Raw genomic sequence first — 11,769 nt, forward strand, 5'->3', positions numbered from 1 at the left:
TATAACAAAATAAAAAAGAAGAGGGAAATAGATGTGCGAAGCTGACGGACATAGCACAGGCTGAAGGTGTATAAAGCGTTCCACACCCATAGACCCCCGTCTCTGCAAAGAACTGGGGCGTAGAGATGACTGCTTATATTTCTTCCTTGAAGTCGAGCGTGGTCATTATACAATTTTTCAGCGTTCAGTTTCCTTTGCCTTGTTCTTTTCTCTTGTGGGTCATTGTGGCTATTGCTTTTCTGGTCGCTAGGTGGCGCCAACCTAGTATTTGAAGACGAGGCGGCAGAGACCAGTTTGTTCCCATTGCTGGGCTCTGTGGAGATTGGGTAAGGAACAGAAAAAGCAAGGTCTTCCGCTGCATGGCGGGCCATCATTGGCTGTCCTGACTTTGGTGTTGCCACTGGACTTGGATGACTATTAAAGAGAGAGCGAGGCGGAAGCTTTTGGGCAACTTTGACTCACCTCGATCCAATTTATACAGGAGTCAAAAGACGCCACTGAGATGTCATGTGGTCCTCCGCCTCGAGGAAGGACAACAGCCTACCAGCTCTGTGCCAAGCTCTGAGGATGAAAAAACAAACTCAACAGATAAAATACTGGACCTGGAGTCAGGAAGATTCTGGCATTGGAATCCAGCCTTGGACACTTAGCCACAATGGGACCGGAAGCAAGTCACTTAACTTATGCCTGCCTCAGTTTCCTCCTCTGTAAAATAAAGATAATCATAAAATCTACCTTCCTGAAGTGTGAGGATTCAATGAGATAATTTATGTGCGTGCTGTGGAAACTTAAAAGAAGCTATAGAAATAACAGAGATACTGTTATTCTGCATATTTCACTTATATTTTTTCATTTTTTCATTTTTACTTAATTAATTTAGAATATTTTTCCATGGTTATATGATTCATGTTCTTTCCCTCCCTTCCTCCCTCCCCCCTCCTAGAGCCTATGAGCAATTCCCCTGGGTGTTATGTGTATTATTGTTCAAAACCTCTTTCCATATGTCATAATGATCATAATTGCTTTTTATATATGCTATATCTCATTTGATTGTCACCAAAACCTGGAGGCAAGTACTATTATTATTATCCTCATTTTACAGATGGAGAAACTGAGCCTGGGAAAGATTAAGTGACTTGTTCAGGGTCCTAGTAAGTTTCTTTTTTTTTTCCCAAACCCTTAACTGACATCTTAGAATCAATACTATGTATTCCGCCCAAGGCAGAAGAGTGTTAAGGACCAGACAATGGGGGGAATCAAGTGACTTGCTTGCCTGGGGTCACAGCTAGGAAGTATCTAAGATCAGATTTGAACTGTTAGGTTTAAATTAATAACTCCAGGTTCTTATTTTCTATAGAGTTTATTAATAATCACTTGAAAAGAAAGCAAATAGAAGTCTAAAGCCCATTTTTTAACCTAAGTCTGACCATGTGATTGCTCTCCCCACATGGCTATCAGGCAGCTTCTCCCATCATCATTCCAGGGAATAGAGAACCCTCAGGTCACGCCCACACTCTTCTATTCTCTGTTCATGTTCATGTTCATGGATGCAGTGCCAGAACACAAAATGGGATGAACTGGTTCGACAATCCAGGAGGGGGAGGGGATAGAATTCCCTTTACATAGAACCCAGGACCTCCTGTCTCTTGGCCTGGATCTCAATCTACTGAGCCACCTTGATGCTCTTCCCTGGCCCCCAGTAAGTTTTTGAGGGAGGATTTGAATTTAGGTCTTCCTGACACAAAGCCCCAAGCTATGCTACCTGACTGACAACAAATGTCTTCCCAAGTTTCTCTTTATTCATCAGTCATTATTGCTTACAGCAGAGAACAGTAACATTTCATTAAATTAATATACAATAACTTGTATAGCCTTTTGGCAATTGACACCATCTTTCTTGCAGACTAAAAGTTAATTTTGTTACCATTCCCCAGACATAAGATCTTCCTTTATTTCTTGATAGACAGATGAATGAATGAATATGAATTAGTATTTACTGTGTAAAGCCTACTCTGGAGGCTGTAAATAGAAAAGTCATCCCTGCTCTTTAGAAGCTCACACTCTTTTTTAAACTTAATCTTTCTTCTTAGAATCAGTACTAAGTATTGGTTCCAAGACAGAAGAACAATGAGGACTAGTGAAATAGAAAAGTAAATCTGTGGAAACTATTTCTGGTTGCTGCAGTGACTGATGTACTCTGGCTTATGACTAGAGATAGCTGCTGGTATGGGACACTTGCTACAGAGATAGAGAGAAATACTGTCACGGGGGATACTGCTAAAGGGGAATGCATTGGGGTCTGCCTACTGATCCCTACTGATGGCTGATGGATCAATCTATTTCCTAACCTCCTCCTCCCTTTTCCTCCCTCACTCCCTCCCTTAAACACCCACTTCTGGAAGCCTTTTGGCTTCCTCCCTCCCCTCTGAGTGGACTATAAAATACTCTAGTTTTCTTTCTCAGGTAAGGAGTTTATTGTGATAACAGGATGGGAAACTGAGGTAAGAGGGATGAGGGTTTCCCTAAACTATAAGGAGAATTTAGGAGGGTTATGGAAATAATCAGTCTTGTCACAAACTGTGACAGAGAGACAGAGAGATAAATGGAGGACAACTGTTTAAAATCTTTCTTTTTCACAAAGCCACCAAGAAAAGTCTCTCCTTCAGCTTGGCTTTCCTCCAACTCTTGGTCAGTCAAATCTCAGAGAGAGCAGAGGTTTCCCCTTGATCAGAAAGCTCAAAGCCAAGCCAGCCCTACAAGGGTCCTTCACCCATGGACAGAAGCTAACTGGAATCAGTTCTCAGCTTCTTCCCCTTCAGTCAGGCTCAACTGCCAACTCCTGGGAACATTCCGTTTGGAACCTTCTTGATTGACAGGCAGGTCAGGTCCCCAGCTTGTTTCTTGCATCTTGGCTTGTCCTGAAAAACCTCTCTCTCTTCAAGTCTCTATCATGCTAGGCCACTAGGGTTAAGTGATTTGGCCAGGATCACACAGCTAGGAAGTATCTGATATTAAATTGGAACTCAAGACTTCCCTGTCTCCAGGCCTGACTCTATCCCTTGAGCCACCTAGCTTCCCCAAAGCTTTCTTTTTCTCTCTCTCTCTTTCTCTTCTTCTTTCTTTCTTTCTTTCTTTTCTTTCTTTCTTTCTTTCTTTCTTTCTTTCTTTCTTTCTTTCTTTCTTTCTTTCTTTCTTTCTTCTTCTTTCTTTCTTTCTTTCTTTCTTTCTTTCTTTCTTTCTTTCTTTCTTTCTTTCTTTCTTTCTTTCTTTCTCTCTTTCTCTCTTTCTCTCTTTCTCTCTTTCTCTCTTCTCTCTCTCTCTCTTTCTTTCTTTCTTCCTTCCTTCCTTCCTTCCTTCCTTCTTCCTTCCTTCCTTCCCTTGTGTACTTCATTTTATTTCCCATTCTTTCTAATGGAGGAGACACTACATGGAAGGTTTCAGTTGCATGTCAGATGGGAAATTCTGATGGTCCTTGGGGTGAAGATGAGAATGCCTCTTCTTTAATGCCATTTCCCCTGATAAAATCATACCAGTTTCTGATGTTGAATCACCTGATCACAAGCCACAAACTTTCTTTTTTGGCTAATTATAATTGAGGCAGCTGCCAGAGCAGTGGCCAGGCTGCCTCTCTGAAGGGCTTGCTTCCCTGATGTAGTCTGAGGGTGCTGGGCTGGAAGCACGCCTGTACAAGGGTCCTGGGTTCTAGGCAACTTCTACCCAAGTCTCAGGGAAGATGATAGTCAAGGTGACAATGATGATTCCACTTGCCTGGCCCATGCTGCCTCCTGTCCCTTTATCAGGGTGCCCTGCTGCTTCGGCTCATACCCCATTGCCTTCATCCTACAAGCAGGGATCACCTCTGGAAGTACATGGTGGGTGCCTCCTGGGCCTCCACAAATAATTACTCTAAGTTCCCTCCCAATTCTGTGACTCTGGGATAACTAAATTACAGAATCATAGAATATTAGAGTTAGAGGTTGTCTAGGATATCAAACCTCTTGATAGGAAGAAATAGACTGGGGCAGTGCAGGACACATTGGTCTTTAAGTCAAGAGGAGCCTGAATTTAAATTCCAGCTTTGACACAGAGCTTCCTTCTCGCAGCTTTAATTTTCCCATCTGTAAAATGGAAAAAATAGATAGTACTTACAATTTCTACCTAGCAGGGTTGTTGGAAGGAAATCTTTTTGTTTAAACCCTTAACGCACTATTAATGTGAGATATAAAGAGATATGAGCAGCTAGGTGGTTCTGTGGTTAGAGCACTGGGCCTACAGTCAGGAAAACTTCTCTCCCTGAGTCCAAATCTGGTCTCAGACACTTTCTAGTTGCGTGACCTAGCACAAATCCATTTGCTCTGCCTCAATTCCTCATCTGTAAAGTGATCTGGAGAAGGAAATGGTGAGTTACTTCAGTATCTTTGCCAAGAAAACCCCAGATGTGGTCATAAAAAGTTGGACATGTCTGAATAACAAATGATGAGGAAACAAAAGGTAATTTCCCAAGGTCACACAGCTGTATGAAGCAAAAATAGGACCCAAAAAGGACACTTGGCAACACATTCATCTCCATTCATTTGCTTGTTTTTTATTATTGATATTTATTCCATTACTGACAGTGCTTAATTCAAACCAGCACACATTTATGGGCTGCCTACTACGTATCAGGGGCACTATACTAGACTTTGAGGAGAGATACAAAGATGAAAATGAAATATTCCTTTCCTTCCTTCAAGGAGCAATGAACTCCTTGGAGAACAATCCTACTGGGAGGTGAAGGAGATGGTGGAGAAATAACATATCCACGGATAAGCTTAATCAAAATCCATACAGAATAAGTGCAGAGGAATTTTTTGAGGCAAGGGGAGAACATTAGCAATGGGGGAGATCAGGAAAGGCCTTCTGGAAAAGGCAGAAACTGAGTTTGCTTTGAAAAAGACAGGGATTGTCCAGGTAGAGGTAAGGAGGGAGAGCATTCTAATGGCCTGTGGAACAAATTGTTTTCAACTGTCCCTTGGGGCTGGGAGAAGTTTTCACATGCTTAGGGTAGGCAGCCCCTAACACATTATTGGTCATCCTCAACCTGGTGTAGTGTAGCCTGCCTGCTGAGATGGTTTAGCAGGGTGGCAGGTGAGTACCAAAGGAGGAAAGCATCCCTGAAAAGGTCTCAGAAAGCCCTCATACCAGAGGCACTAGGCTTCCCAGGGAAGGCAAGAGGTAGGAAGGGTTTAGGGGGAAAGATAATAAGTTTGTTTTTGGATATGTTGAGTTTAAAATGTCTACTGGACATCCAGTTTGAGATATCTGAAAGGAACTTGGAAATTTCAGGTCAGCAAAGAGATGAGGCCAGGATATGTAGATTATAGAATTATTAATGAAGAAAAGGTAATTAAATCCTTGGGAACTGATGAGATTCCCAAGTGAAATAGTATAGAGGGAGAAGAGAGGAGAGTCCAGGACAGAATTCTGAGGGACACCTATAGTTAGAGAGTGTGATCTGGATGAAGATCTGGCAAAGGAGACTGAAATAGAATGATTAGATTAGTAAAAAGAACCTGGAGAGAGGGGTGTCCTGGAAATCCTGGAGCAAAGGAGGAAAGAATGATTAATAGTGTCAAAGACTACTGTAGCAAGGTCAAGAGAATAGAGAAAAAAACCCATTGGATTTGACAACTAACAGATCATTGTTTAATTTGGAAAAGGCAGGTTTATGGAATGATAAGGTTGAAGGTTGGAAAGAGTTTTTCTTTTTTGTTTTTAATTTAATTTAATTTTTGAAACTAAATTAAATTTAAATTTTATTATAATGCAAAACACACTTTCATACTGGTCATTGTTGTAAGAGCACACTCATACAAAACCAAGATCCCCCAAATAAAACTGTAAATACACTGATGTGAAAGGTAGTATGCTTTGATCTGCATTCATCCAACTCTAACAGTTCTTTCTTTAGAGGTGAATAGCATTCCCAGTCACAAGTTTTTCAGGATTGTTGCAGATCATTGCATTGCTGAGAGTAACCAAGTTTTTTACAGTTGATCATCATATAATATTACTATTTCTGTATACAAGTTCTCCCAGTTTTGCTTATTTTGCTCTGTATCAGTTCATGTAGGACTATCCAGTTCATCATTCCTTATAGCACAATAGTATTCCATCACCATCTTATACTACAATTCATTCCCCAATTGAGGGACAACTCTTTAGTTTCCAATTTTTTGCCACCACAAAAGGAGCAGTTGTAAATATTTTTGTATAAACATGTCCTTTTTTTCCATTTTCAAAAATGTCTTTGGGATACAGAACCAGTAATGGCACTACTGGATCAAAAGGTGTACATTTTTTTCCCTTTTAAACATTATTTTATTTGGTCATTTTCAGACATTATTCATTGGAAACAAAGATCATTTTCTTTTCCTCCCTCCCCCCACATAGCCGACGCGTGATTCCACTGGGTATCACATGTGTCCTTGATCCCAACCCATTTCCATGTTGTTGGTATTTGCATTAGGGTGCTCATTTAGAGTCTCTCCTCAATCATGTCCCCTCAACCCCTGTAGTCAAGCAGTTGCCTTTCCTCAGTGTTTTCACTCCCACCGTTTGTCCTCTGCTTGTGGCTAGTGTTTTTTCTCCTAGATCCCTGCAGATTGTTCAGGATCACTCCATTGCCACTAATGGAGAAGTCCATTACATTCAATTGTACCACAGTGTATCAGTCTCTGTGTACAATGTTCTCCTGGTTCTGCTCCTCTCACTCTGCATCACTTCCTGGAGGTTGTTCCAGTTCACATGGAATTCTTCCACTTTATTATTCCTTTAAGTACAATAGTATTCCATCACCAACATATACCACAATTTGTTCAGCCATTCCCCAATTGAAGGGCATCCCCTCATTTTCCAATTTTTTTTGCCACCACAAAGAGCGCAGCTATGAATATTCTTGTACAAGTCTTTTTCCTTATTATCTCTTTGGGGTACAAACCCAGCAGTGCTATGGCTGGATCAAAGGGCAGACAGTCTTTTATTGCCTTTTGGGAATAGTTCCATATTGCCCTCCAGAATGGTTGGATCAGTTCACAATTCCACCAGCAATGCATTAGTGTTCCAATTTTGCCACATTCCCTACAACATTTATACTTTTCCTTTTCTGTCATATTGGCCAATCTGATAGGTGTGAGGTGGTACTTTAGAGTTGTTTTAATTTGCATTTCTCTAATCAAGAGGGATTTAGAACATTTTTTCATATGACTGTTGATAGCTTTGATTTCTTCATCTGGAAACTGCCTATTCACATCCTTTGAACACTTATCAATTGGGAAATTACTTGAATTCTTATTAATTTGACTTCACTCTTTATATTTTCAAGTGAGATAATTTAAGAATTATTGGAAAATAAACCCACATAAATCATCAGCATTTCTATATATTTCCAACACAACTCAGCAGCAAGAGCTAGAAAGAGAAATTCCATTTAAAATCACCCTAGACAACATAAAATATTTAGGAATCTATTTGCCATGACAAACACAGGAATTATATGAAAACAACTACAAAACACTTTCCACACAATTAAAATTAGATCTAAATAATTGGAAAAATACTAACTGCTCATGGGTAGGACGAGCTACTATAATAAAAATGACAATCCTACCCAAACTAATTTACTTATTTAGTGCCAAACCTATCAAACTACTAAGAAACTTTTTTACTGAATTAGAAAAAATTATAACAAAGTTCATTTGAAAGAACAAAAGATCAAGAATATCAAGGGAACTAATGAAAAAAAATGTGAAGGATGGGGGCCTAACAGTACTGGATGTTAAACTGTACTATAAAGCAGTGGTCATCAAAATAATATGGTACTGGCTAAGAGACAGAAGGGAGGATCAATGGAATAGACTTGGGGTAAATGTCCTCAGCCAGAAAGTGTATGATAAACCCAAAGATCCCAGCTTTTGGGACAAAAACTGCTGGGAAAATTGGAAAACAGTATGGAAGAGATGAGATTTAGATAAACATCTTATACCATACACTAAGTTAAATTCAGAATGGGTAAATGAATTAAATGTAAAGAAGGAAACTGTAAGTAAAATAGGTGAACATAGACTAGTATACCTGTCAGATCTATGGGAAAGGAAAGAATTTAAGACCAAACAAGAGATAGAGAATATTACAAAATGTAAAATGAATAATTTTGATTGCATTAAATTAAAAAGTTTTTGTATGAATAAAACTAATGCAACCAAAATTAGAAGGGAAGCAGCAAATTGGGAAAAAAATCTTCACGACAAAAACCTCTGACAAAGGTATAAATTACTCAGATTTATAAAGAGCTAAATCAATTGTATAAAAAATAAAGCCATTCCCAAATTGATAAATGGGAAAGGGACATGAATAGGCAATTTTCAGATAAAGAAATCAAAACTATCAATAAGCACACGAAAAAGTGTTCTAAATCTTGGCTAATATGACAGCAAAGGAAAGTAATAAATGTTGGAGGGGATGTGACAAAATTGGGACATTAATGCATTGCTGATGGAATTATGAATCGATCCAACCATTCTGGAAGGCAATTTGGAATTATGTCCAAAGGGCTTTAAAAGACTGATTACCCTTTGATCCAGCTATAGCACTGCTGGGTTTGTACCCCAAAGAGACAATAAGGAAAAATGCGTGTACAAAAACATTTATAGCTGTGCTCTTTGTGGTGGCAAAAAACTGGAAAATGAGGGGATGCCCTTTGATTGGGGAATGACTGAACAAATTGTAGTATCTGTTGGTGATTGAACACTATTGTGTTGAAAGAAATAATGAACTGGAGGAATTCCATGTGAACTGGAATGATCTCTAGGAACTGATGCAGAGTGAGGGGAGCAGAACCAGGAGAACATTGTACACAGAGACTGATACACTATGGCACAATCTAATGTAATGGACTTCCCTACTAGCAGTAATACAATGATCCAGGACAATTGGGGCAAAGAAAAGAGATCAGTCCCTATTACTCACGTGACCAAAATGGAGAAACAGTTTCAAAGGCCCCCACCTTCAGCTTCCTTCAGAGCAAGCTTCTCAGAGCACACTCCAACCACTCCGACAAACTCCTCAACCCTCTCCTCTGAGTCTTCAGACCCCTCTCTCTTTAAGGAAACCCTCCAAGTTCCCTCCCCTCAGTTTTCATATCTACCAATCATTGTCCATCAATTTCCCTGTGCCAATGGAGGCTCTAGCTTAACCCAGGACCACCCAGAGGTCTCTGACTTTGCACATGTCTGTTGAAGGTCATATTTTCAAATAATTAAATCTTTGATCCTTTGCTACAGCCCTTCCTAAATCCTGTTAACCTGAGTAGGGTAGAGATTGGAATAATTAAATTTTGATCTATGCTGCAGCCCTTCCTCAATCCTGTTAGGACTGAGTAGGGTGGAGATTGATTCCAAGTATCTCCATTGTATCAATTCTAAAATCAATCATGACTCAAAGAAATTCCTGTTCTATGCTTAAGCATAGGTCAAAGTCCTTTCCATTGTTCAGCAAAAGGTTTCTGTCCTAAAGTAATCTTAAGAAGGGAGGAGGAGGAAACTCTCATGCCAATGGGGTTCACATTCCAATAGCCAAGACCCACTATCAATAGGAAATTTTTCAAGTATGAAATTTCCCAATGGTGAAATTTTCCAACATTTATAAGTCTAAGAAATTTTGAGGTTTACACAATTCTGAGGGACTTATGAGAAATAACCCTATCCACATCCAGAGAAGGAACTATGGGAGTAGAAACACAGAAGAAAAACATACAATTGGTCACATGGTTTGATGGGTATATGATTGGGGATGTAGATTCTAAATGATCCCTCTATTGCAAATATTAATAATATAGAAATAGGTCTTGATCAATGATACATGTAAAACCCAGTGGAATTACTCATTGGCTATAGGAAGGGGGAGGGAGAAGGGGGAAAAAACCATGAATCTTGTAACCATATTATAAATTAAATAAATAAAAATAACAACAACAACAAAGAATTCTTGAACTACCTGAAAACCATGATCAAAAAGAGTTCATACATCATCAAGGGAAATAATCAAGGGATTGCAGCTAAGTGGCTCAGTGGATTCAGAGCCCTGCCTAGAGATGAGAGACCCTAGGGTTAAATCTGGCCTCAGGCACTTCCTAGCTCTGTGTCTCTGGGCAAGTCACTTAACCCCCATTGCCTAGTCTTTACCACTCTTCTGCCTTTCAATACCAGTATTGATTCTAAGACAAGGTAAGGGTTAGGAAAAAAAAAAGAAAGAATCAAGGAAAACTACCCTGATATTCTAGAACCAGAAGACAAAATAGAAAATGAAAGAATCTACCAATCACCTCTTGAAAGAGATTTCCAAAGGATAACTCCCAGGAATAATATAGCCAAATTCTAAAACTCCCAGGGCAAGGAGAAAATATTATAAGCAGCCAAAAAGAAAGAATTTTAAAAATGGTGAAGCCACTGTCAGAATAACACAAGACTTAGGAGCTTCTACTTTAAAGTATCAGAGGGTCTGGAATATGATCTCCCAGAGGGCAAAGGTGATAGGACTTCAACCAAGAATCACTTACCCAGCAACTGAGCATAATTCTTCAGAGGGAAAAATGAGTATTCAATGAAATAGAGGACTTTTAAACATTCCTGGTGAAAAGAACAGAACTGAATGGAATACTTAACTCTCAAATACAAGACTCAAGAGAATCATAAAAAGGTAAACAGAAAAGAGGAATTAAAATACATTCAAGAAGGCTACCTCTGTGGGGAGATGATTCTCTTAATGCCAAAGAACTTTGTCATTGTTACTGCTGTTAGAAGGCATATACATAGATAGAGGGAAAGGGTATGAGTTGAATATGAAGGTATGATATAAAAATAAAATAAAATTAGGGTATAAGAAAGAGGAGTGTATTAGAAGGAGGTGGAAGGGAAAAATAGAATGGGGTAAATTATTGCACATAAAAGAGTCATGAAAGAGCATTCACAGTGGAGAAGAAGATGGGGGAGATGGGGAGGAGACCATGTGAACCTTACTCTTATCAGAATTGGCTCAATGAGGACGAAGAATATACAATCAATTGGGTATAGAAAGCCATTTAATGGTGATGGAATATTATTGTGCTGTAAGGAATCATGAACAAAATGGTTTCAGAAAGTTGGAAAGATCTACATGAACTGATTGCAGAATGAAGTTAGCAGAACCAGGAGAACATTGTGCACAGTGACAACAATGTTGTGGAATGATCAAATGTGACAGACTTCTGTACTAGCAGCAATACGATGATCCAGGACAATTCTAAGGGACTTAAGGAAAAGAAGGCTGTCTATCTCCAGAGAAAGAACTGTTGGAGTAGGAATGCAGGTGAAAGTATATGATTTATTACTTGTTTATTTAGGTACATGATTTAAAGTTTTGCTTTTATAAAATTAGTCAATTACAGAAATGAACAATATGTTTAATGCATGTTGCGTATAACCCAGATTGAATTGCTTGCCAGATGGAAGGGGCAGGGAGGGGGAGAATTGGATCATATAACTTCAGAAAACTCGTGTGGAAATTTATTATTACATGTAATTGGTATTTTTTTTTTAATTTTTAAAAGAGAGCTATCTCACCCTATAGGAAAATAAGAGGGGAAGGGGATAAGAGAATGGGGGTGGAGCTGAAGAAAAGAGGGAGGTATAAAACTAAATTGGGGTAAATAGGATGGAAAATAATGGTGTGAAATTTTTTTACAAGTCTTTCTAA

The sequence above is a fragment of the Monodelphis domestica genome, chromosome 4, assembly GCF_027887165.1.
Source record: "Monodelphis domestica isolate mMonDom1 chromosome 4, mMonDom1.pri, whole genome shotgun sequence".
Lineage (NCBI taxonomy): Eukaryota > Metazoa > Chordata > Mammalia > Didelphimorphia > Didelphidae > Monodelphis > Monodelphis domestica.